The sequence below is a fragment of the Raphanus sativus genome, chromosome 4 (assembly GCF_000801105.2).
Source record: "Raphanus sativus cultivar WK10039 chromosome 4, ASM80110v3, whole genome shotgun sequence".
Taxonomy (NCBI): Eukaryota; Viridiplantae; Streptophyta; class Magnoliopsida; order Brassicales; family Brassicaceae; genus Raphanus; species Raphanus sativus.
The window spans coordinates 26,805,441-26,833,187 of record NC_079514.1 but is presented as its reverse complement, the minus strand read 5'-3'; the positions used below and the strand labels follow the sequence as shown (position 1 = coordinate 26,833,187).

The 27,747-nt window shown below is 33.9% G+C and overlaps 1 long non-coding RNA gene and 1 other non-coding gene across 5 annotated transcripts; one reads left to right on the top strand and one right to left on the bottom strand.

Moving 5' to 3' along the window:
• The first annotated feature begins 1,318 nt into the window (after positions 1-1,318).
• Positions 1,319-3,788, top strand: LOC108841521 (uncharacterized). Of its 4 annotated transcripts, none has more exons than XR_008944183.1 (8): positions 1,319-1,671; positions 1,763-1,924; positions 1,996-2,054; positions 2,301-2,488; positions 2,731-2,798; positions 2,951-3,026; positions 3,107-3,195; positions 3,438-3,788. It is a non-coding gene; the product is annotated as an uncharacterized LOC108841521 (long non-coding RNA). The 4 variants fall into 4 exon arrangements; XR_008944185.1 differs by having other exon boundaries at positions 1,322-1,671; positions 2,332-2,488; positions 3,446-3,787; XR_008944184.1 differs by having other exon boundaries at positions 1,322-1,671; positions 2,332-2,488; positions 3,443-3,786.
• Positions 3,789-10,532: 6,744 nt separating this feature from the next.
• On the bottom strand, positions 10,533-15,427 carry LOC108842941 (uncharacterized). The gene is made up of 2 exons (XR_008944798.1): positions 15,134-15,427; positions 10,533-11,821 (listed from the first exon to the last, which is right to left on the bottom strand). It is a non-coding gene; the product is annotated as an uncharacterized LOC108842941 (transcript).
• Between the last annotated feature and the right edge of the window lie 12,320 nt (positions 15,428-27,747).

Sequence of the window (27,747 nt, the reverse complement as noted above, 5' to 3'; positions counted from 1 at the left end):
TATTAAAACATTTACCACGGATTAACAGCAAACAAAAAAATCAAAACTGTAATAACACTGACTAACTGGAAACACATTTATCTTTAAAAACTGTAAATAAATTTACAGACTTACTTATCTTTTCCCCATGTTGCTCCTCAGTTCTTCTAGATTGAAATCTCTTATTATTATCACAAACCACACACATACATATAAGACATACGTCTATGTATTTTTGAGATTTAAAATTGGAACAAAACACCCTAATAAATAAAAAAAAAACAGAAATATCTTTATTTTAATTGCATAAATAGAAACAGAAATATCTGTATTTTAATTGCATATCGTTTTGATAGATGATAATATAATATAAAAAATTAATAGTTAAGATCAATGTCAGAGGTATTTTACATATCGGGTTATAACATGGTTTTATATTAAAAAATCAACATAAGTAACGCTCTAAGTTTCATAGGGGCGATGAGTAGACAAAGAAGGAAGAATCAATTATCTAGCAGTGTAAAGTATATTTCTAGTGACAATGTGATTATGACAGAAGAAGTCAAAATGGTTTTAGAGATCGTAAAATCAAGGTAGTTTTTTATTGAACAAAATTAAGGTAGTTCTTGGTAAGAAAAAACTCGAGATTTTAAAATGAAAGATTTGTTCTAATTTCGAATTAGGGTTTTAAATGAAAGGAGTGTAGGACACTCGTGCTCAACTTTCAACTTGGGAGTTTCTTGGGATTTTTTGTTTGTTTGTTGGACATCATATTGTGAGTTTCTTTATTATTTGTTTGTCAAATTTAAGAAATAAATGATAGGAGCAGAAAGAAGAAAATATAGTGGATAAATAATAAATTGTGGGTAGTTACATTTTTTTTTCTCCTTTCCTATATAATCATTATTTATTTTTTGCACTATTTTGTTTTAATTGTTTTTTAAGACAAATATCTAAACAAATATTATGTAGCAGATTTTAACTGGTCAAGTATATCGTGATTTATTATATAGAGTATAGTTTCAAAATTTTTATTATATAGAGTAGTATTAGATCTGGAGTTATCAATGATTTAACTGTTAAGTCACTTTCGACGTTATCTTTTAGTGATGATTATCAAATCTTGAGATAGTTGAGCGGAGTTGCAGATCCTTGTAATCTTCTTTCACATTTGTTCTTTCCATCTACGCCAAATATGTAAAAGAAATTTTAAAACATAATCGACAAAATATATATATATCTTTATATATAAAAGAGAGTTTTCATCTCTCCCATGAAGCCACCTAGGATGCCAGCACATAAATTAGTCTCACCAGGTCTTGACACGTCACCTTCATTAAACGCTGCGAATTGTGTATTACGGTGGGTTGTGGGCTTTGTGTTTCGTTACTTTAACGTGCCCCAGGCCCAAACCTAATCACTCACGTCGTTTCACATCTCTTCCTCTTTGATTCCTCTGAGCGATGACGCCTCCTCTCCTCCTCTGCCTTTCTCCTACGTGAATTTATCAAGCACCGTGATGTTTCCTCTCCTACTTTGTGGCAGCTCTCTCCTCTCCAACTATCGTTCGTTGAGTCTCTACTTTTCTCCGACTCTCTCTCACTCTCCACGTCTGTTCTTCTATTCCCTCGAATATCTTCTCCATGTCCCTCCACCCCATCGAGATCTCTTCTCATGCTGTCTCCATCAATGGTAACGAATCTCCTCCTCCTTCTTAGATCTACAAATTAAATTATTTACTTTCTCATCATCTCTTTTCTGCGTGGCTTTGATTTTGGTGCAGTTTGAATAATCAAAGGGTGAAAACGAACCAGAGGAGTGATGCGGTGTGGAGTGCAAAGTTAGTTAATAGAGGCTGTACGGATGATTACCACCGCCGAGTAGACAAATCTGGGTTTTGTTTATCGGTGAAGAGGATTACCACCGCCGAGTAATTAAAGTTATGGTATGTTTTATTAGATCTGGATTTTGCTCTTTGTTTGAAACCACCGATGAATATTATTTTTATTTTTGCAGGTTTGTGATTTGAGGATGATGGGTAATATATAGTTTATATAGGCTGTAAAAGGAGGATGGTAAGGATTTGCCATGAAGTTTGATTCTGATTTTTGTCTCTGTTTTTGATAGAGGAAGTTGATGGAAAGGTTTTGCCATGAAAGTTGAATCTTATTCTGTTTACTTAATAATAGCTTTATTTCTGAGACAAACTTCGGTTTAAATTGTAAAGTTTGCTGTTTTATCCAATGTTTCTGAATTTAGCTGTGTAGAGAAGCAGTGATCTTTCTATGTGTTTTAAAGTTCAGCTTTTTAATGTTATTCAGGTTGGGTGATATGTTTTGTGGTTCATGGCAGGAGAGAGTAATATACAGAAAAAGGGAAAATGCAGAAACAAGATGGATGAAAAAAAGGGCCGTGAAGATCTTAATTTGGCGTGGGCAGATGTGTATGCGAAATACCATTACAAGTCACTTGATCACCACAGCTTCTCTTTAAAGAACTCCACAAGAAGGTGAGACACAAAAGTTATGTTTTGTTGACATTTGATAAAGCTAACAAAGAAGAAAAACAAAAGCTCTGACGAAAACGAGAAGCTTTCATATGTTCATGTTAGTGCTGGCTGTTGTGAAGCATCAGATAGCCATATCTTAGCAGAACGTGTAATTTAGAATCTCACATATTTCACAACTATTTTCTTTTTTGATCTTAATCAGTTGATTAATTGCTAATACGCTACTAATGTTCGGATTATAGGCAAGAAGGGAGAAGATTAATGCATGGGTGAAGCTGCTACAGAAACTGGTCCCAGGCTGTGAGATAAGGTTTGTCTCTCAGATAATGGCATGTGATCAATATGCTAATTAGTCTTTAGGTCTTCGTTTGTGCGTAACGACAGAATAGTTCCTTAATAGATTCACCCTAAAAATAAGAATACTGTATAGTTTTGATGATATAGTTTCTTTTCCCTCAAAAGGTTCCTGTTGGAAGAGCTACCCTTGGACGTATCATGAATGTTCTTGGAGAACCCATTGATAAGAGAGGCGAAATTAGTAAGTGTTCCGAGCTACCTTTCATCAGTGTCTTACTTTCTGTGAACCTGTCATGACAATGTGATTTTGCTGTTACTTAGAAACCGACCACTACTTACCTATTCACAGAGATGGCCCGGCTTTGGTTGATCTAGCCACCGGACAAGAGATCCGTGCCACTGGTATTAAGGTAGATTTTGAGCTCTAGCTCTGCTTTGCCCCCACAGGTTACACATGTTGTCTTTAGTTTTCTGGGCTGAAATTTGTTACTCTCTTTCAAGGCTGCATTTGAGACTCTTTGATCCATAGTTTGCAAACTGACGTTGTGTGGTATTAGTAAACCAACAACCCAAGCAAAGAAACACACCCATCGTGACTCAGGCTTTATAATTTATTTGTTTGCTAATCCAAATTCTCATTACTGGTTGCAAGAGAAGCAGACGATGGACCGGTTTGAGGATATGGTGCAGTTTGCGAATTGTGTTTCTCAAAAAGTGGATTGCTTAATTGCCTTTTATTTCATTTGAGATCCAGAAGAAGAGAACTTTCTTTTTCCATCCAGTGACCTATTATTTGATTTTCAAGCAGGTGGCAAATCGAGTATTCTCCTATATTTTTTTTTGTTTTTTGTACTTCTTTTGTTTCATGCTAATTATCTTTTTTTCTTTAGACAGAAAAATAAATATATCGAGTACGATTAGATTATGTGTATCATGTAATGGAATGTACATATACCAAAATCGGTTGTTTTACATATACCAAGATAACTGGCTCATTAAAACTAAAGTTAAAACTACAGTAAACGAATCTACAAAAGCTTTAGTTATAAAACTTAACCACTATAATGGCTTCCACTTCAGGATTAAAACAACAACAATACCAAAAACCTGATAATTTTAGTTATATAATTGAAATTTGGTGTAAACAACATAATCTTAGTCACACCCAATTTAACATAAAAGAAAATTTATACAAAATCATATCGTTTAGAAAAACCGATCCACCAAATCCCGCGCGTAGCGCGGACTTCCCCTAGTATATATATAAATGAATAAGCAAAAGGTTACATAGTAGTGATTATGGTTGCAGATAGGTAGTAAATACACATGTAAATGTTATGTTATTGTTGCAAGACGATGAAACACTTACCTCTTCCTTTTCATAACGTTAGTTAACAACTTACTTTAATGATTCAGCCATAAATGAAGGCAAGATGGTATAAAATTTTGACTGTGAGAGATACAACGTACAAGAAAGTGGGGATGATTTGATATTTAGATAGGAAATGAAGAAAACAGTTTTAGAATATATGAGCTAACGTGGGTTAAACTTTTTGAGAAAAATTAGGAATAAAAGTAATTAAAAATTTGGATTGTAGAAAAATAGGAAAAACAAAATTTTAACTGTTTTAATTATTTTGCAATTTTTCCCATATGTCGTGATTTGATTCGCCAAGCGACTTGCCCTTTAGTATATAAACGATAACCCAATCTGGTATAGCGCAAACTACATATAATGCAAGTAATCTATTGATTCTGAGAATACCTAGAATAATTGCATTCTTGAGATCGTTGAGAGTCAAATCTCTATCCGAGAACAAATTTTAGAGTTTATAAAATCTCTGTTTATTAATCAAATAAGTTGTGTCTTTTACAACACCTAGGCAATGATATATATAGTAAAGCCATAAAGCAAAACCCTAAGTAAAAAGGAATTATATTTTTCTTTATCTAAAACGATATAATATAAGTAAACATAGAAAAAGAAAATAAGTTAAAGACAACCTAATGCAACTGATTCCAAAGACTTGAGTTGCCAGTTACTAAACAAGTTTGGCTATTAAATTTTTAATATCGATCTTCCTCTATTATTGAGCTATTTTGGTGATCGGACAACAAATGCAATTGGAACTTCACCTGGGATATGATAGAGGTAGACCTTGCTTATCTGGAGCAATCTAGATATTCCAAGTTTCACGCTATGGAAAGTTAGGAGAAGAATGAGAGAAGTGCAGGACTAAAAGTATACATGGACTAGTTTCAGCATCAGTCCACATCTGTTATGATCCCTACTAACAAATGGGCTCCAGCTATGTAAAAAAATATGATGAACAGTACCTTAAAGAAAAAAAATTAGATAGATGATTGGGCCCTAAGCGGTCGCTTGTACTAATTCTGCAGCGCCGAGCCTCACAGGTTTGGAGAGAAACCTGGAAGCCTTTGTATTTGATAAGTTATTTGTCTCTGAAGAAATATTCATGCTATGTTTCTGATTTGTCCATGGAAGTGTTGAATATATCAAGAATATTGTTAAAAAATCTGTTATTATGCGTGTGATTGGTAAGAGGTGTGATTTCATTTTTTTGGCTATAGAAATATTGCTGTGAATTTTCTGATTTGGCTTTAGATTTTTAATTTTTAAAAATATATAGATTTGGACTGTAGGTATTTGTCTCCGCAGAGAAATTGTAAAGACATGAATTTTAAAAAAGGGCTGTGAGCTTTAAAAAAAATACAAATCAAGATTGTTATAGATTTAGTGCTGTATAAATAAATGGATTATAGAGCACTCACAGCCACTAACAATCACACTCTATATTTGGGAAGTTGGGTTGTATATCTACAAAACAAACCATAATTAAATATCTAACAAAAAAACTACCTCCATTGTTTATGTAATATATACTATATTACCCCTAGTTACAGGTTAGTGAAAGAGAAAAATACCTTCTTCTTCTTGATTATCAACACCACCACTCTTCTTCCATCCCCACCACTTAATCCTCTGTCACCGTTACGATACGCTCATCACCAATTCTACATTGTGCTTCGTATTTATTGAATCCTTAGTCACCACCTCTTTTTTATAATCAATAACCCCTTTTTCTATAATCATTATCACCTCATTCATATTCACATTCACATTCATCATTGAGCTACCATCACCATAGCCACCACAACCACCCCCAAATCCATAAACTCTGCTACATATGTCGTTTCCGCTTATGAAATCTACAGATGGCGTTACGGTTGAAGCGCCCTCGTTTGTCATCTGAGTTTCTGGTTGTACTATACTATTTGAACCATATGTACTATGTTATTTTGTTTGTTACTATTCTATTTTGATAAATATTATATTATGTACTATGTGCATATTTTGATATTTAGGTTAAGGTTTATATTTCTTTTTAGAGTTCAGTGATAATTGTTTTGGGTTTTGTTTAATGGAAGGTCTGGGTTAACTTTGGAGTAAAAATTACATCATTCTCTGCAATTATATACACTAGGGGTCGAGCCCCGCGCAAGCGCGGGGACGTTGTCAACTGCAAACATTGTTGAAGGATGGAAGACTATGAAGGTGTGTTATTTTTGATCGAGCTGTTATGTTTTTGTTATCCTCTCTCTGCTTTATCAAGATTTGAGATTACAATAACTATAAAGTTCTGAACAACCTTTAAGAGCTCTATGAAAAAAAAAAGAATCTAGATCCTCAGGGCTATCATACATAACTGTTAACTGTACAGTTTTTTTTTGAACATCATACTGTACAGTAAATTCTGAAAAAAAAAAAATTGAGACTTTAAAGTCAAACAGTGGCAAGCTTTGTAAACCTTGTTGTAAACATGAGATTAGCAAGAAGGAAGCCTAACCAGATAAGCACCAAATATTTTTCCGATAACAAAGAGTGAACCTCCAATTGCTATCAAGGAAGCTATAGGGACACATGATTGTCTCACCTTTAATATTTTGATTTTACGGCAATAGAGAGATGCATATAAAAATATACCGAGCGCAAGATAGAAAAACATTAGAAAAAGTTGTTTACCTATATGTTATACAAAGTTACCCATCATCTAGAAGATGTGCCTTTGCCAGACCCAGCTTTAGAGCCAACTCTTTAGCTGCAGACCAAACCTTCTCCAGAGCTATTGTGGCTGATTCCGTCGGTGAGTTTAGACATCTCGGTATCGAAGATCACAATTGCACTGTCTTTTCCATCTTCAACGGCCAGCTTTACACGGAATCTGCGTAAAATAGCCTTAAGTTTTCATGATCATTTGCAATTTGGAGTGTTCTTTTGGACATGGGTGAGTCTTTCTATTTCTAACATGATGACACCAGTTACATTGGGTACACATCTACTGCAGCGGAGGTAGGTGCCATATTTGTCCAACTTCCTGCTGCAACCGGTGCAAGAGACATAAGATCAGCCATTCTGTTGGAGGACGCCGACAATCCTAGCTTTACAGAGGAAATCAGCTTCCTAGCTCTTTAAGGCATAAACAGATTTAACATCGAAGGATAAATTTTGTAACACATGGAGAATTAAAAAAAAAGAATATGAAAGAGCTACACTGACCTGGTCGTCGGAGTTGGACTGGCCCATAATCTTGTACATATTTGTGCATCTCCCGACTTCAAACGATCAACTTTTACTATCACACCGGTTCGTAAAAGTACGGTACTGATTGGCACGAGCAGCAGGGATAAACCCATGAATGATCGCAAACACAAACAGACATAAGAGTTTTTTGGTTAAATAAAAATTTTCAATCTCGATCAGGAAATTGCGAGGTAAATCATGTGAGAGAATGGATGAACATACCTAGGAAGAGTAGGGTGAACCTAAAACTCTCATTTCTTCTTGATGTTGCAGGAATCCAGAAGGGGCAGGAAGCGGCCGACAATGACTTGAGTAGACCGACCAAGGTGGAGATAGTCGAAAGTGGCGTGTGTACCGGCTGATTGAGCAGCAACAACAGGAGAGACATTTTGCACATGTGGAGGAGTCTAAAGCTACGGCGGATGACGAAAGCAGGGATGAGAGTTGCGATGTCCAATTTCGGGCTCGAGGATCGACTTTATATATAAACGGCTATGGCAGACGTTTTTAAATAGTCGAGTGATTAAGGGTATCATAAAAGAGGGGAAGATGGAAGGGGAGTAAGGAGATTAAGAGTTCCATAAATACGGAGTTACGTATATGAAAGGAAGGGAGGGGATACGCAGAATCTGTAGCAAGAAATGAGTGGGAATGGAAACCCTGAATCAAAGCGTTCTCTGTAGGTGGGGGGCTCTGTGCGTTTTTTTCAAGTTCATTATTTGGGTTGAAAAAATGCTTCTGGATACCAATGGGCTTCACGTTAATATAGGACATCAAACCTATAGCCCAAAAACAACATAAAACGATTTCACGATTTCTTTAAGCATAGAAATAATCAAACATTAAGTAGGTGGGTCCCACACACAATAATGTGAATCCGACGTGGATGGCTTAAGAGTAGAGAAAACTCTCCCATTATATATATGATTTCAAAATTTGAACATTAATATGTACTATGCTATTTCGTTTGTAACTACTCTATTTGATAATATTTCATAATATGTATTATGTGCATTTGATATTTGGGTTATAGTTTATATTTCTTTTTAGGGTTTAGTGATTAGTGTTTTGGGTTTAGTTTATGGAAGGTTTGGGTGGATGTTGGGCTAAGCATTGCCTCATTCCCTATAATCATATACATTTCAAAATTTGGATAATATGTACTATGCTATTTGTTTGTTACTATTCTATTTGCATATTTTAATATTTGAGTTGAACATTTATATTTCATTTTAAAGTTTACTGATTGTGAACTATATTGCTAAATCGTCCGCCCTAAAAATATGTTTTATGCTATTTCCTAATTTTGGACATATACTAGATTTTGACTCGCACTTCGACAGCGCAGTTCTTTTTATTATAAACAAAGTTTTTGAATAAATATTTTGGATACAATGTACATTATTATGTTACAAAATCATTATATCGAAGCGGTATTTGTTTAAAATTATATAAATTTTGAATTAGTTTATATAAGATTTTGTGTCTACACTCTTATATAACTATTTTAGGTTTTGATTTTTTGTGGAATCCAGAAATATGTGTGGTTTGGGTCTGGGTCCACTGTAATTGATTTTTTCTTCGACCCGTGTTCTCTGTTTGATTTCGGGTCCTACCCGAGACCCAATCAAAAATCCAAAGTACCTGAAATCTTTTGTGTATATTAGATATATTTGATTATTTCAAATATGTTTTCAATATTTCAAATGTGTTTTCGGTATTATGAATATTTTTTAAGTTTTGAATTCATGCTTCCGATTATAGTTTCAATTTTCTGGTAAATTTCTAATTTACAAAATATATTTTGGGTATTAGGAAAATTTTAAGGTGTTTTTGGTTCCTCAGATATATGGTAAAATTTTGTTTTTTGGTATTTGCATATTTTCAGATATTTTTCGTGTTTCAGTATTTTTTTATTGTTTTCATGTACTTCAAGTCCTTTTCGAATTCTAAAATACTCAAACCAACTCGGACACATTACATATCCAAAATTATAGATATTTTACATGTATTTGAATCATGGATCCCGACCTACACTTTAAAATTTGATATGTATGTCATGTGACCTTGTATTGTTAGAGAAATATAAGATAAAACCAATAATTAGCTAATAAAAATCCAATAACCTTGTATAATTTGATTTTTAGGATGACTCTCTTTTAATAGTATTTAATATTTTTCTTATGTATTCTGTATTCTGCTTTGAAAATTGTATATAATATATTCTTAAAGGTATTGAGGTGAGAGAATGATCCTGAATATAACTTATGTGATGAAAACATGTTATAATCGGATCAAAACTAGAGATCTAGCTATGTAACAAAGCCATGGTTTTGATATGAATAAGTGATATTATGATTTTAATGAGGAAGGTTTAGGACGTCAAAAGAATGAGAAAGGCACTGTTAGAAAAATATTAGATAAGTATATATTTCCTAAAGTGGGATAGGGATTGACTAAACCATTTAATTTAATTTGATATATATATATATATTATATATATATATATATATATATATTATATATATATATCTCATGTTACCTTGTATTGTTAGGAAAATATTAGGTAGGACTAAAAACACAATTAGGTAAAGAAAGAATGCAACAACCTTTTTAAGTATATTTTTGAGAATGATTTCTTTTAATAGTATAGATAATATAATATATTTAAAATTTTATAGTTTTATTAACATAAACTATACCATTTAGCATACTCTATTCTATTTAATCTGTTATCTTCTTCCATAACATTATTTTTTTTTCCAATCATGGGAGTCATAGTTATCCTTGTATGAAAAAATCACTGCTTCTTTTGAAATAGTGATCCATGTTTCATCGGTAATTAATTCTAGCATAGTCACCAATCTTCGTACAATTCTTTATGGTATCATTATTTTTTCTATTACTGACAACCAATTCAAAAGAAACACAAAGCCGAGAAAAAATTGCATAAATGCTATAAATTTTAAAAAACGTCAAAATCACTGTTATATTCTTAATTTTGTTCTCAAATATGGCAATTTCGTCAATAAACCCATTATATTTCTGCAAAGTTCTTTTTATCTATACAAAATTATAATTAAAAAACTAAACTAAGTAGTAGTCGACAGAAAACGATAAGAAAGTAAATCGAGTAGTAACAAATCACGAATATACTTCATTATTTATAAACTATATGGTTTATATTGGGTTTCATTGTAGTTGTAATAGAAGTTTCACAATTACACCAAAAATGGAAAATTAAAATAAAGTAGAAAAAATGTAATACACGGTTCACACATAGACACGCCTCCAAGGACGATGATTATTTTCTCATTTCTCCTCAACACGTTAAGAAGCCCGACCCGGATCAGAATCCGTTTCGGTTCTGTATTGTCTTTCCACACCAGGAACAACCATGCCAGGGTGATGGTGATACATCTGAACCGAACCGGGCGTTTTCGTATCATAATAAGTTGTCAGGTTAACTCCATCAACTGCCATCATAACCGGCCTAACAGTTCCACCATATACTTGACCCATACCAGGACCATGAAGCTGATGAGTCTGAGGTTGGTGGTGTATCCCATAGGTACATGATGGTATTGTGGAAGATACTGACCCGGCATTTGAACCGGCTGAACCATATGATTACCCTGTTGAACCATATGGTTACCCTGTTGAACCATTTGGTTGCCCGGTTGAACCATATGATTCCCTGGTTGAACCGAACTAGGAACATAATAAACGGGTTGCTGGTAATGAACATGTGCTCCATGGGCATATTGCCACTGCGAGTTAACCGGAAGATTACTCTGTTGAATTACTTGCTCCGGTTGAGGATCAGATTTTGGAGTCGAAACCGGCTCTGGACTATCCGGTTTAGTTTGAACCGGTTGAAGTTCCGTGTGTAGATGACCGCATCACAGGAGCCGAAGAGGTCGAACCATACGGCGAAGGAACATCGCGACGAGGCGAGCCAGGATCCGAAAGCGTCGAGACTTCACGTCGAATCTTAGCCCTCGGATCACGATCACGGAGCTCATGCGGCGGCGGCGCAGTCTCGTCGAAAGTATCCAACCCGAAGAGGTAATCAGGAACCTCGGAGACGATCGAGGAGACTTCAGATCTGACGCGCTCGAAACCTTTGCCGGAACCACCGTTGGATACGGCGGAGGAGCCGAGATTGAGAGCGTCGAGGAACCATTGCTCTCGATTGACGGAGCTATCGAGGAGAGAGCTGATACTGCTTGCTCGACTATCGTTATCATCTTCTCCGGCGATGTTATTGGTGAAGAGGAAGAGACGGAGACGAGAGGAGCGTGGGTTTTGATTCTGTGCGACGCGGTCGTATTCGTCTATCATGTTCTCTACATCCTCGTCCGTTGATACGGAGATCAACGCGTCAAGATCTTCGTTTGGTAGCTGGTACTTCACGCTGATGTTGCTTTTACCTTATCCAAATATTCCACCGCAATAATCACAATGATAATAATATTTTTAATAATAATCTATACCATTAAAAAGATATCATTCTCATTTTATAATGCCGTAAATAAAAATTTCATTTTTCTAAAAGTATTCTTATTTTTACAAATAATTAATAAAATTTATTAATAGCATTCGAGTTTTTTTGGTTTTGGACATGCTTATATATATTTATAATTAATAAAATTTATTAACGGCATTGAGTTTTTGGTTTTGGACATGCTTATATATATTTAAAATAAATTAATAAATAATGGGCTTACACATACTTATGGCATATCTATTTTTATTTAATATAAATATTTAAGTTTAAATATTATACATATATATTGTCAAACTAAATTAATCAAAAACATAATAACATCATAATGTTATTTTCTTAAATCTATGTATGATAAAATTAATTATAAATCTAAATAAAAAATAAAAAAAGCAAACTTATAATAGGTTACTAAAAAGAAAATACATTAATAATGTCATATTAATAAGTTTTTACATTATCTTTTTTTTATTTGGATGACATAATAAAAATATCATCAAAGTTTATATATATTAAAAATATATGATTAATTTAATATAAATAAATAAAAAATATTATCAGATATTTTATGTTTATTGGTTCATTGGTTTCATATCACAGATGAATAACAATTTTAGAATTTTTACCGAATTCTATCGGGTTTTTAGTTAACGAAATTTTTATTAAATTTGAACTGGATTATATACGAGATACAACTCTAGCAGTTAAGCAGATCTTCATTTGGTAGCTGGTACTTCACGCTGATGTTGCTTTTACCTTATCCAAATATTCCACCGCAATAATCACAATGATAATAATATTTTTTTTAATAATAATAACTATTATTATTTATTACCAATTAAATACTTTTACATATATTGAATACTTTCCCGCAAAATTTCAAAGCTTTCCAACTAATGAATACTAGCTGATAATCCGTTTTTCGCAGAATGAGTTTTAAAACTATATTATATTTAAATATAATAAAAATATATATTTTGTTATCAATAACTATTTTTTATATTTGATTAGGGATGAACATTCGAGTACCTTTTTTCGATTTGGTTTGGTTTAGTTCGATGATGTTTTGATTTTTGCGGGTTTGATCCGGTTTGGATCTACTGCCTACGGGTTTGAGTTTGAGTTTGGATTCGGATATCACATTTAAATTTGTAAAAATAAAATAAAACTCATATATATTTTAAAAATTTTAATATCTAAAAATAAAAATTATATATAACATATAAATATGTACAATGTAGGCTAAAATACTTAAACTTAACATAGCTTAAATATTTGGATAAAAAATCAATAAATATTTTAAGTATTGGTATTTTTAAATATCGTTTAACTATTTTAAACATGTATTTTTAACTATTTTTATATATTTCCAAATATTTTGGACAACTTAAAAAATTATATATTTTGTATATTCTTGTATATTATTGTATAGACTAAACTGAAAATAATTAATATATTTAAAAATATATATTTGGTTTGGATATATTCGGATACTTGAAATATTTTGTTTTGGATTGGGTTTCGTTATGGTTCTCTAGATATCAAAATTTTGAACCCCTTCGAATATCTAACCAATTTTGGTTAAAGTTTTGTAATATTTTTTTGGATTAGATTTGGTTCGTTTTCTTTATTCTGATTTTTGCCCAAGTCTATTTTTGATTGTTAACAAAATTTTAAACGAAATTGATGATGGCATATTGAATTTGGTAATACAAACATTTTTAAACCAAAACACCTTCTTCTATGTTCGTGGCCTATTTAGTTAATCATTAAAAACGGTTATATGCCCATTTAAGAAAAAACAATGTGCTAAATTAAAGAAAACGTTATCATTTCAAATTATCGATCGACATTATACTATGTCGGTGTTTTAACGAAGACAAAGAGGGTTAATGTTAAGAAAGAAAAGAGGGTTAACATATTTATGTATTTTTATGTTGTACATAGTTTAATTTAACTTATATTAATATATATATATATATAATATTAATATCTCAATAATTTTCAATGAAAATTGTTAAATTAACATGTTTATATTTGTTATATATTAGATAATTTAATTTAAATGATATATATAATGAATATCAATTAATGAGATTTCATATTCATACGATTTATGATTATTTGTATCTTGCTTAAAAAAATAAATCATTGATCACAAAATTATCAATGTGGAATTTCTACCCTTTTAGTAATTTATAAGCGTTTTAAAAATTCAAAATATAACATATAAGAAAAAACCTAATTTTTTTTATTATATGTTTAATATGATTGTTTAATCTCTTTTAATAATATAAAATTAATAAAATAAGAGAGAATATACAAAACTGTAGTCAAATATGTATGATTTATGATCATTAATTGTCTTATATACGTTAATCATATTAGGTACTTTCGTAGATTTTATTTACGGAAATAATTTAAGACTACTAATCAATGTGATACTTAGTTTAATAAAAAACATAATATATATTTACTTGTATTGAATATATCTAGTGAGATATAAAAATTGAATTGGACCATCTTATTTTTTAATTGAATGTAAGGCTAACATATAGAACTAGTTGACTATATAATTGATTGCAACATAAGCAGATATTTTTTAGTTATTACAAAATTAAGGTTACATATTTTTAAATGTTCTTTTATTAATATACATGGGATGATCTTTCCAGTTTCCAACAATTATCCCAGACTATTTTTTTTAATAAAACTAAAAAGCTGCAAAATACTTTTTTTTTTTGAACAACCAAAAAAAAAGCTGCAAAATACTATGACCAATAATTCACGCATATCATAGTTGACAAAAACTCAAATATTTCTAGTCGATTTTTGAGATCATAACATCAATCCGTTTTCAAGAGACCGAACTCACACAATAGGAAGTATTTATAATTCTGATTATACTTTTTCTATCATAAATTGAATACTTTCCCGCAAAAGCTTTGTGACCAATAATTATCTGCCAAATTTCCAACAGTTTATTGCAAAAATATATTTTTTGTTCAAAAATATTATTAAAAGCTGCAAAAACATAATATACCAATAATTATCTGGCGACTGGCGAATGATTTACTGCAATTATTATTAAAAAGCTGCAAAAATATTTAAAATATTATAATCGATTTTCTTGTTCATGACGTCAACTCGTTTTCCCGAAACCAAACTCTTTTATTACATAACTATGTTTGTTATAACTTATAATTGGTTATAAATCGAGAGGATATGATTTTCTTACCGGAGAGTTTAGCAAGTTTGTTGAGTAGAGAGGCAAAACTAGAGTTACGGTGAACGGCGATCATACGATTGTCCCCGCCAACGTAGCTTAGCTGATTATCGGGTGGACGAGGCAAGATCCTTCCTCCAAAAGTGCACATGAACCGTACACATGGCTGATTATCATACTCCGATCTCGGCGATGATGCCATTGAGTCGTTGTCCATCTCCGGCTGAAGGGTCGAAGACATTTTTTTCTCTTCTCTCTCGTTGAGGATTTTTGTGATTTGTATTTGATTGATACAGCGAGCATATAATTATTAAAGGTGAATGTTTGAGAAGAGTATAGGTTAGAGATACGGGACTGTCATGGACCACATCACCACAGCCCTAGTATTTGAGATTTCTTTGTAAAATCAGTTTAAAAAGACCTAAAATAACCTTGTAAGGTCTAAGTTTCGGAGGTTAAATATATAACACATGAAGTCAAATATACAAGAAAAATTTCATCGAGATCAAAAATAACATGGCATAAATAGAATATAGAGCATGAAGTCACTCGATTATGGAAATCAAGGTTAAAGTTGATGTGGCTGAAGCCTGGTGGACCATAAATTCTTTTCACCATAAAAATAAATGAAAATCCTTCAAACAGCATGAAGACTTAGGGTATGGCTAAGTTAAATTCCCTGAAAACTAATAGTGGCCGTGATTCTATTTTTATATGACAGCCGCATCTCAGCCTTCAGTTAGCTATCAGCGAGAAAACAAGATGCTCCTTAATCATTCACAATACTAATGATATATGCATTGACTATAAAAACTAATACATTTAACATATAGTTAGGATTTTAACAACTTCAAGATAACATATAATAATGGTACGATTTAATATAATTATCTATATTTATCCATATCAAATTTCAAACAAAGTTTTTGGCAAAAAATAAATAAATTCAAACAGAGTTTTTGTCTTTGTTAGAGTATTTCTAACTATAACACTATTTTAGCGTCAAAACGGCACTATTTTAATGTAGTTTTTGCACTAAAAAAAGTTATTCTCCAACCACAACATCAAACTTCAAACTAAAAATTATTTTATAATGTTATATGTATTTATCTTTTTATTTATCATTTATTTAATTGTATATTTTATTAATAAAATAAATAAATAGTGTTTTAGTAGAGTGAATAGTGATGAATAGTGTTATACCAAATTTAGTATAAAATTATAGTGTTGCACTAAAATATTGTGATTTTTGCAGTTGAGTTGGAAATAATTTTGGTGTAAAAACTATACTAAAATTGTGTTTTGCAGTTGGATTGAAAATGACTTTACGTTGGGACAGAAAAAGGAAACTTTTTTTATGTATCAAATGATATCGAGCTGAGTTGGTTAACACGACGGATGACAAATTTTATTAGCACTAGTCGTTAGTTCTATAATATTTAATTTGATGTCGCTGCTGCATGTTTTCAGGATTTGGTGAAATTCAACTTTGGATGACACTTTTATAAGCAAATTACTAAGGGGTGTATTCAACTAGGAATTCGAGAATATTACTTTCCTTTCGATCTTTCTCTTCTCGAATACATTTTTCCTCTCTCCTCTCGACCTTTCTCATCCTTCTCTCCTCTAAGTGTCCTTTCAGATCTTGCTCCTCTGGCAGTCGCGTCACATCCTATTCGTGACCGCCGGAGCTCCATCCTTCTGTTTTATTCTTCCCGGTGTCTATGTTGTTCTCTCCATCCGGCGTCTACTTCTGTGTTTCTCTTTTTCCGGCGGGTTTAGTGCGGCGTGTCTCAGATCCGGTTCAGATCCGGTCTCTTTGTTGCTTGTCTAGTCGGTTTCTGGGTGGTGGCGCTTCTTGAGGACGGTGGTTGTGCCTCCTGGAAATGACCTTTTTCCTCTAAGTTTGGTCATTCTTCTATGCAAGTGGTGCGGTGTTAGCGTCGAGAAGCGTTGCTATGATGCATGTTTTGTGTATTGACGTCTTGGCGAGTCGGTGGGGTACGTGGTTGTGGTTTCTCTAGGTCTCAAATTTTGCGAGTCTCAGATCTATCTCCTGAAGCTCTTCTGGTGGTCTCTGGTGGAGGCGCGTGGGATCGTCAGTGGTCGTGCTACGTCTCGATTTCCCGGTTATCCCTCTGGCGGCGCGTGGTGTTGGTGGAGGCGCTTGGTGGCAGCGAATGGTAGGTCCGGCGGCGCATGGTGGTGATGTGTGTTTCCGGAGTTGCGAAAATGTTGGCTCCGTTCACGAGCTATTCCAGTTTCCGGTTGTTTATCCTTCCCACTTCCCTGGAGTTCTCGGTGGTGTGGACTTGCACCCCACTCTCTCATCCCTTTTATTGAACGACTTTGTCTTGTTGACCCCGGTGGTGTTTGCTGTGATTTAGTTGCGGCAGTGGGACATTCGGTTTGCTAGTTTTCTTGTAGGTCTGTTCTCGGAGGGGGAATGTCAGTGTGGTCCGCTCCTACTATATGTGGGTTCGGTAAAGTGGGTGTAGACGGTTCCGACAGGTCGGATTTGGAGACGGCATTCTTCAGATCTGCCTTTCGAACGACGGCGTCGTCGAGTGGAAACTCTCTCTCTTATGTTTTTGGTAGGTTCGTGCATTGATTCTTTGCGCTGGTTTGTGTCGGGTCGGGGTTGTGGAAGCTACATGAGCAGTAGCTTCTAGGTTTCAGGGCGCCTATCCCTCTGTAGCTCGTGGCAACCGTCTCTTTTTCTTCGAACATCCGGTCTGCCTTTGGTCCTTGTCGTTTTTCTGTTGAATTGTTTAGTTTATTTTCTGCATTTCGCTGCTAGTTATCTTTGTAAATCCTGTTAAAATTTCAAAACTTGGTATAATATTTAACATTTTACTAAAAAGAAAATGAATTTGAGGTTATTTGAATTAATATGACAAATCCAATGTTATTCAAATATGTATTTTTAAAAACATTTTAAAATCTAGTGTTATTGAATTTGTCATTTTATAAAATATTTTGAAATCTATTGTTCTTAAACCAAATTTAAGTTGAAGATTTTAAAGTGCTTTTATTTTTGTAGTGTATTTGAGAGAAGTTTATTAGTTATAAAAATTAAAATCTAAATCTCATAGTTTTAGATGAGATTTTAGAATTGTTTAATAAAAATCAAACAAAACTTTCATATTCTAGTTCAATCATCTAAAAACTCATTAAAAATCAAATCACTTCAAATTTCAGATTCAAAACATTCCAGGATGAAGTTTAGTTTGTTAAATAATACGAACGAAAATAATAAATTGATTAAGGAGAAGGTGAGCTTCATGTTTTTTTTTTTTCTAATTACTTGCAATAAAAGTGGTTATCGCTCTCACCATTTCCTGAATGCCTTCTCTCAAGCAGACGAAACTGAGATCCATCTCACAACTAATCTGGTTCACTACTCTCTTTTGGCTTACTGACTTACTGTATTTTGATTAAGCTGTTAAGGGTTATCTACGTTCTTAATTTTTAGCTACTTGCAACACAACAAGTTAGGTCAAGTAACTTGTAGTATTCTAATTTTGGACATATTTTGATATACATAGTGAGAACTCGTATAAATATGAGTCAAATACAAAGTAATAACTTTTGATTATTTGAACAAGTCAAGCTTAATATCTCAATCTGCTAATTTTCATATACTTTACAATTAGCTTGATATGGTCAAATAATCGAATTTATTACTTGCACACTTGATTCGTACAAAATAAGCTGTTAAAATTGGAATATTTACAAGTTACTTAATCAGACTTATTACTTGAATTAAAATACTTAAAGTATTACTTGAATATGAAATCCTTGAAAATTATTTATTTAAGAATAATAAATTTTGGGTTAAAATAAGTCACTGAGCTTAAATATTTTAATTTGGGTATAAATCAATTTTCTTCGTAAAACAAATCTTAACAATTATTTCTTTAAGAATAACAGAAGGTAACAACATTCTTTTGTTGCGACCCCAATTCAGGAAAAAAAGGCGAATCCCTAAACTTTCACGATCTCAATTTCGACGATTTGCCAGAGTAGCTCTTTGGCCATCTCTTAGTGACAAGATTTTGAAAAAACCGCAAAAAGCAAGCATCCAACACACTCTTTACAGCCTCCAGGAGAAGTTGCCTCCTCCAGAACTCAAAGCTGATGGAACTCTCAGATTTCCATGGACTGCAAGATTCGTGTTCAAGAGATCTCAAAGAAGGATCGAAAACGTCATCCCGTATTCGAGAGTGGCTGGGCTGAGAAATTTGCCTTTATGACGACCCTTCCTGGATTCTCTCCCGTTTGAGACCTAGCTGGTAGGTTTTAGGAGTCATGTCTTTTGAGCCTTTTAGTATGATTCTAAAGATGCTCTCTTTTCTCTTTGTCTTTTGCAGACGTGTCCCGCTCGCCTTCGCCTGCGGGGAAGGGGACGATTGAAAGAGTCTTGGAGCTTCCCATCGAGCGTCGTCAGATCCCATTCCTAGTGAGCAAATAATTTTTGGAACGTTGCAATATTTAGGGTAAGCACTTCCTTTATGTCATCTTCTCGGGTTGATCTTCTTGCGGCTGATTTTTTATTTGTTTTCAGGTAACATGGCAGGATCGACAGGAAAAGAAGCACTAACAGCGTATAAGAAGGCCTTGGAAGCATATTCAGCGAAGAAGTCGGCTCCAAAAGCTATTGCCTCAGGCGGAGGCGAAGATGACAATGTTCAATTCATCAGGAGCAGCAAACGTAAATTAGCTGCTAGCCCGGCTCCTTCTTACTCAAAGAAGAAATCAAAAGGCTTAGGACCAGCTCCGAAAACTTCTTCTCCACCTCAGGATGACTAAACCAAAAATTTGGCTAATCTCAGCACCAAAGTGGTCCCTTTGGTTCCTTCTTGCTTACCATAAGGAGATCTTTAAGGGGTTATCCCGTCTCTGCAGGGTGATCTTCTCCAGGTGGGATGTTCTGCTCTTATTCTTATCGCTTGAGCGAATCTATCGATCCTTGATCTCACTGTGTGTTTCTCTTTGGTGATGTCTCAGCTGTTCCACCTTGGGGAAAAGATGACCGAACAAGCTTCAAGCAAGGACGAGGTGGATGCTCTAATTTCTCAACTCCGTGAAGAGAAGGACAAGGTGTCGGCCAGGGAGAAGGAGATCATAGCCCTTAAGCTCAAGGTAAATAATCAGGAAGAAGATGGGATCTTGAGATATATTTCTACACAATATAAGGCTATTGTTAAAGCTATAAGAACTAACAATGTTCCTGAACTGAACTTTGCACATCTTGTTAAAGATTTGGGAATGAAACATTATTTTCATGTGCTTATACACCTCAACAAAACTCGTTTGTTGAGAGAAAACATCAACATCTTCTTAATGTTGCATGTGCTTTCCTTTTCCAATCCAATGTTCATCTGCTATATTGGTCGGATTGTGTTCTTATGGCTGCATTTCTTATCAATCGTATTATTTCTCCTCTATTAGGTAATAAGAGTCCTTTTGAACTAATGCTCAACAAACTTCCTGACTATTCTTTGCTTGTTATTTTGGTTCTCTATGTTATGTTTCTACTTTTCCCAAGGATAAGGATAGACATAAGTTTTCTCCTCGAGATCGACCTTGTGTGTTTTCTATGTTATCCTGCTGGTTATAAAGGCTACAAGGTGTTAGATCTTGATACACAGTATGTTTCTATTTCCCGGAATGTGGTATTTCATGAGACAGTCTTTCCTTTCAAGTTATCCACTTCTTTGGTGCCTGATTTCTTTGCTCATATGCACTTGATCACTCCGATTCTGAATTGCAACATCCCCTGCATTCATTCTGCCGGTACCAACTACTAATGATCTTGCGTCCTCGCCTCTTGGTAATGAATCTGTTTTGTCTAGTGATGTGTGGGTTTTTCGAAACATAGGAAGGCCTAAATTTCATACTAAAGTTCCATCTTATTTGTCTGAGTATCATTGTGCCCTTCTTACTTCTCATTCTTCTCTTCCTTCCCCAATTCATACATCGCCACATCCTATTTCCTCTGTTCTCTCTTATCACCGGCTGTCTCCTTCCTACCATATGTTCCAACTTAATTATTGTCAAAAAAAGAACCCAGAAATTATAAGGAAGCCATGTCATCTGATGTTTCGAAAAGAGCTGTGAATGTGGAGCTAGACGGTATACACCTTAAACAGGACTTGGTATGTTGTTTCTTTACCTCCAGGGAAGAATCTGGTGGGTTGGAAGTGGGTGTTCACTATAAAGTTCAATGCTGATGGCACAATTGAACGGTATAAAGGACGTTGGTGGCTAAAGGCTATACGCAACAGGAGGGTTTTGGATTTTGATGAAACTTTTTCTCATATGGCTAAGTTGAACAGAGTTAAATTGATGTTAGCTCTTGCTTCTGTTGAAGGATGGGAACTTACTCAAATGGGCGTGTCTAATGCTTTCTTGCATAGTGATCTCGAAGAGGAAATCTATATGAGTTCACCTCAGGGATACACTCTGGCTCCAGGCACGATTCTTCCTCCTAATGCTGTTTGTAAACTTCGCAAGTGCATTTGTGGTTTGAAACAGGCATCTAGGAGATGGAATCAAACGTTCACAGATGTTCTTTTGGCTGATGGATTCATTCAGTCTTAGTCTGATACAACTGTGTACACCAAGAGGACAGCTACATGGCTCCTGGCTCTTCTTGTGTATGTAGACGATATTGTCATTGCCAGTAATTGCTCTGCTGATCTTGCTGCTCTCAAGAAGGTGCTCTCTAGTGCGTTCGAGATTAAAGATCTAGGTTCAATGCGGTTTTTCCTCGGCTTGTAGATTGCTCGTTCTACAAAGGGTATCTCGGAATGTCAAAGGAAGTATACCTTGAATCTTCTTGAAGATAATGGAATGCTTGCGTGTAAGCCAATCTCAGTTCATATAGACCCATATGTTAAGCTTAGTAAAGAGACTGGTACTCTGCTACCTTATGCTACTTATAGAGAGCTTATTGGCAGACTCCTCTACTTGACTACCCGTCCTGATATCACGTTCGCGTTTCATAAACTTAGCCAGTTCTTTCAGGCTCCTACTAATGCCTACATGCAAGCAGCTCATCGCATTCTTCGGTATCTCAAAGGCGATCCAGGTCTTGGTCTGTTTTATTCTGCAACGGCGAATCTGTGTTTGAACACCTTTGCTGATTCTAACTGAGCTTCTTGTCCTGATTCTCGACGATTAGTATCAGGTTTCAGTGTGAACTTAGGCACGTCTCTGGTTGCTTGGAATTCTCGCAAGCAGAATGTGGTCAGTCGTAGTACAAAACCTGAATATCATAGCATGGTCGATGTTACACGAGAGATTCTTTGGTTGCAACAACTTTTGCGTGATTTTGGAATCAGCGTTACTGCAACAGCAAAGCTCTTCCGTGACAAACCAATCTTCCACAAGAGGACTAAACACATCGAAATTGACTGTCACACACTTCGAGATCAGTTGAAGCTTGGTACTTTGAGAGCGTTCATGTTGCCAGTGCTAATCAGTTAGCTGACATTATCACTAAACCACTTCACCCTGGACCGTTTCATTATCTTCTTTATTGGATGTCCATGTCAAGCCTTTACACTCTTCCACCTGAACCGGATTAAAGGCTTGAGGGGGCGTATCAAGTGTTATTCGCGTGTTTTTAACTCAGGGTGCACGTTAGTGTGTTATTTAAGATTATGTTAGATAGATTATCCCTTGTATATAAGCTGACTTTACTGTATAGTTACTCTTCATGTTGAGGTGAACATCTCATAACAAACTTTTCTCTCCTTCATCGTTTTTCATCTTCTTCAACATTCATAATCTTGTTAGAAGCTTCATTTGGCAAAGAAAGATTATTCCTCTTCCAAGTATCAAAGAAAAAATATGCTGTTTCATGTTATTGAAATTAAATTTATTTTATTACAATATCGCAAACAAAATCCTGGATATATAGGCAATAAATATTTCAAAGAAAAAGTATGTTGTTTCATCTGACATATATTAAATATATTTTCTAACAATATCACAATTTAATTTTTTGATGAGTTCGAAATTTTAGTAATGAATATGTAAATAAAGTTTCCAATAAAAATATGAGAAAATAGATATCAAAATTTAGTCAATAATTAAAAATTATAATATAAATATACTGTGAAAACCAAAATTCGCCTTGTGAGAATTTATAATGAAGAATGCAAAGCTTTTGAGGGGGGTTCGGATTTTATGCAAAAACCAATGACACGTAATAAAGAAGAGTGGAAACGAAATAACCTAATACGAAAAAACAAACTTAGAAACAATATATTATACTCTGAATATGTGTATGAGTGTTCCATAGATAGAATCTTGCGAGACAAAAAATCGCATGAGAAAAAGGCAGTAAAATCTAACTAAGTTTGATAGAACAACCTAAGCCAAAAGATCACATGCGAGTCGCAACTCGATTACTAGAAGACGAAAATAAAGGCTAAGGTTTCTAATTACAGAGAGTTTCGAGATCTAGGTTCCTTCCCCCCCTTTTTCTCTGTCTCGCCTTTATTTATATAGTCTTCCAAGGTCGGCCGATATTCCTTTTCTCTGTAGATTCACATCTTCCATTTCCTCCTATCTGCCTTATTTTTTTGGGATCCTACAAGAAAATATTTTATTCTCGTCTTTTTTTCATTATCCTCTTTAGGTAAGATAAAACTGTAATTGGGATTAGGCCACTTCACATTCTAAATCGTAAGTTGGCTGTGCCGTGTTATAGGCAGTTTCAGACCATTTTACAACTTACCCATTTTTACGATTCTTCTCGAAAAAATCATCAATTTGCACAAATCTGCAGTTATTTTGCCATTGGTCTACGAAACGATAAAATCATCAGTTTCTTTTTTTTTTTCTCGAAAACATTATGGTGTTCAAGTTAACTGTTTCTGACTTGACATTTGGTAATTTTCACGGTAAACAAGGTCATGAATAAACAAACATGTGTTAACCACCTAAAATGAAAGAAACAGATCTTATAAACAAAGATAAAAACAGATCTCATAATAGTTCTAATCCTGTTAAAAACAGATTCGATTGTAACATCCACATCAATATCATCAACTCCTAGGGACCTATGATGCTGGAGACTAAAGTTAACAAATCAATATTGCTAAGAAGAGATCGTGATTGAGAAATGATCCAAAGAAGCATATGGTTACTTTCTTGAGCCACCCTCAGTGGCAAATGCTTGCAGCTGCTAAGCCACGACTAATATGACATGTAAGAGAAATACACACAAATTGATGATTTTCAGAAAATAATCAAGAAAATCAAATAAAATTCATAAATTCAAAAAAAAAAAAAAATAAATAAATTATAAAGATCGATAAAAATTAGGAAATGTTTAATAAAATATGGAAAAATAAAAAAATACAAAACATTAAAATACTGAAAATGAAAATAGTTTATAAAAAGTCAAAATAAAATATTATAATTTTTAAAAGAATTCAAAAAATGTAAAAATTTAATATTTAACAAAATGTGTTAAAATCCTATTATATCTCATAATATATTTTTACAGTGATATGATTAGATTTGGCACCATCACCACTATGTCAAACCCGAACCGAAAATTTTCAAGCGTCTTGTTGGGTCCAAATCTCATATGCCTACCTAAACACCAAAGAGGTTTGTGTTCAAGTACTTTTCATTTTCAATTTTTAATTTTTTGATTTTTTGGACTTTTATTTTTGCCGGTTTTTTTATAAATATCCTATTTTCTAATTTTTATCAATTTTAACAATTTATTATTTTTATTTTTTGAATTTCTAATTTTTTTGTTTTCTTTTTTACTAATTGTTTTTAATTTTAATTGGAATTTAAAATTTATTTTTATTTTATTATATTTTTGAATTTATAAACTTATCTTTATTATTATTATTATTTTTGGAATTTATGAATTTTATCTTATTTTCTTGGTTTTTCATGAATTTGTATCAATTTTTAGAATTTATATGATTTCTATCTAATTTTATTTGTTTTGTTAATTAATGTCGGGCTATAGTATCTGGTTTTCGTCTTGGGCTAAAGCTAATAAAGCCCACTTCGTATGCGTCTTAAGCCCAGCAAGTTGCTTAGGGCTTACGCTCTACCTGAGTATAAAAGGAGCTGCTTATTGTTACTTGAAGATTACGGGAAACATCAGCAGATCAGAGCAGTCAGGTTAAGGTGAATTGTCTTGGTTAAAAGATCGTTCAATCATACTTGAGTTTACGGATAGAAGAAGTAGAACTAGGTTAATAGTTCTCAGCTCATAACTTCGGTGTTGAAGTGGTTAGAGCTTACATCTCTTGTATTACTCTCTTTGTATTTGAGATAGTGGATTGGAAGCGTAGTCTTTCCCCCAGACGTACCTAACGGGAACTCGGTAACCAAATTTGTCGTGTCTTGTCTCTTAAACAACCTGTCAAATAAACAAACATCAAGTTAGTGTTGAGGTTAATCGATCTAGTAGTTCAGCTAATCATATTTAAGCTAACTAGTTAGAAGGTTTAAACGACAATCAATTCAGAATAAACTTTACAATTAAAATAATTAAAAATTTTTTTTAACATAAACCAAACAGCTATATCACCAATTTTTACATGTTAATGAACAATAACCGTTTACAGTTTTGATGTGTGCAACAAATAAGTTAGTTTCGATATTTAATATATTTTTGAAACGAGTTTTATTGTTTAAAATGTTAGAAGTTGAACTCAATGTTTAAATTGCAAAACTTTTACCAATTTCATTGTTTTTTACGAGATTTTCCCTTTATAAACTTTAGATCCGGAAATCACAGTAAAGCAAATATTCTTGCCTTCCTTGATTCTACATAATCACCATCATGAACTCTTATCTATTACACCATCACCATCACCATGCTGCTCTCCACAGTCTCTACTAGATATCTTTTGAGGAATCAAAGAATGAGGTCATAGCAAGAAGTTTTACTGTCTACAAGAAGCAAACCTGCAAACCCATACGGGGATATTACCAAAGTCTAACAAGTCACTATACATCAAGACCCGTTTCAGTAATTACATGGTTTTTGAACCTTACGGAGATACTTTTCGCTTCCGATTCCACTCAAAAAATTAAATATTGTGAAGTGTTTAGATGACACCGTTCGTGGGGAACAAAAATTAGGAGTGTTTAGATGACACCTTTTAGACCTAATAGTGAAAGCCTATGACGACGTCGACGAGATCGAAGAGAGGTCGACGAGATCGAGAAGATCGCGGAGTCAGTTACGGGAATAACGGAATCGAGATTACAAAAGGAAAAGGAAAGCGAAAACCCGAGAGAGAGAGCACATTACACACTTTTACTTTTCTTACTTTGTCTTAGATCTCGATCTTGATCGATCTCCTTGTTATAGTCAATTTTTTTGTTACTCTTTGTAATCGATTTCTTATTCAATAAAAGTCCATTTTGTCAACTGATTTCCGATTACATCGTTATATTCTAAGGATATCTTTGCCCACATCTTTTGTCATTCTCCAGTTTACTTTAAAAACACTACAAAATACTGAGTGTAAATTTTAGGTTCAACAATCTTCTTCTTGCAAAGGTGGTTCTTCTCCAGCAACAATCCGTCCACGAGGTGTAATTTTGATAGCAGTTAACCAATTTATCTCAGAACTTCGAAAGCGAGGGTATGGAAGGAAGGTAACTTGTTCGGCTTGGGAAGCTAAGATGAAAGGCTCGAATTTGTTGTATCTTCTCCCAGAATGGATATCCACAATATCAAATTTGTTAAACCGAACACCGCGGTTCTCAACGGGGTCAAACCACTTGCATTTGAAGAGGATGCATTTTAGCTTCAACAACTCTGGAAATTCCAACAATCTCCAGCAAGATCCCGTAAAAATCTGTTTCGCCTTTCACACATATTCCGTAGTTACTTGTTGCCCGATGTGTCCCACACTCATATGTATGGAAAGTGAAATCTCGTGTGAAGTACATAGGTGATGTGGTGACCTTTGCTACTGGACCTTGGACCAAATCATGAAACCATACAAGGTAATATGGATCGTCATAATCAACCTACAAATTAATACAACACAGTTAGACTTTTACATTATTATAGTACCAAAGATTGCTTAATATTTTAATATTACATGTCCTTTTAACCACTTGACAAAGTGCTTATCTTTCCTTGCATCCACCTCGGTTGCGGATATTCCTGGTATTGCTTCTTCAACTTGAGATACAAACAGGCTGCAAATTAAACATATGCATCATATCATATAAGTAACACCATATCATATAATTAACATCGTATCATATAATACACACCAATATTTACCTTTCAAACGAATGCGTCACAGCATCCTCCCAGTTAATCAGAATATAAGTGTGGGCATTATGCTTATCCTCTTCATTGGACCACCATACTTCTTTCAGTCTACCACCAAACTGTCCAATTTGGCCGAAAATGCCAGGAACACCGTTTACTACATAAGATTGCGGTACTCCACCATCATCATATCTTCTAGGAACTCTTTTCCTCGTACGAACCGTTGAAGCAAAGTAGTATAATGTGAAGTTAGATGTTTCTGCTGTCAAACTTCCAGCAACAATTGAACCTTCCACCTTTCCAAGATTTCTTGCTTTCCCCTTCAAATATTTTATAG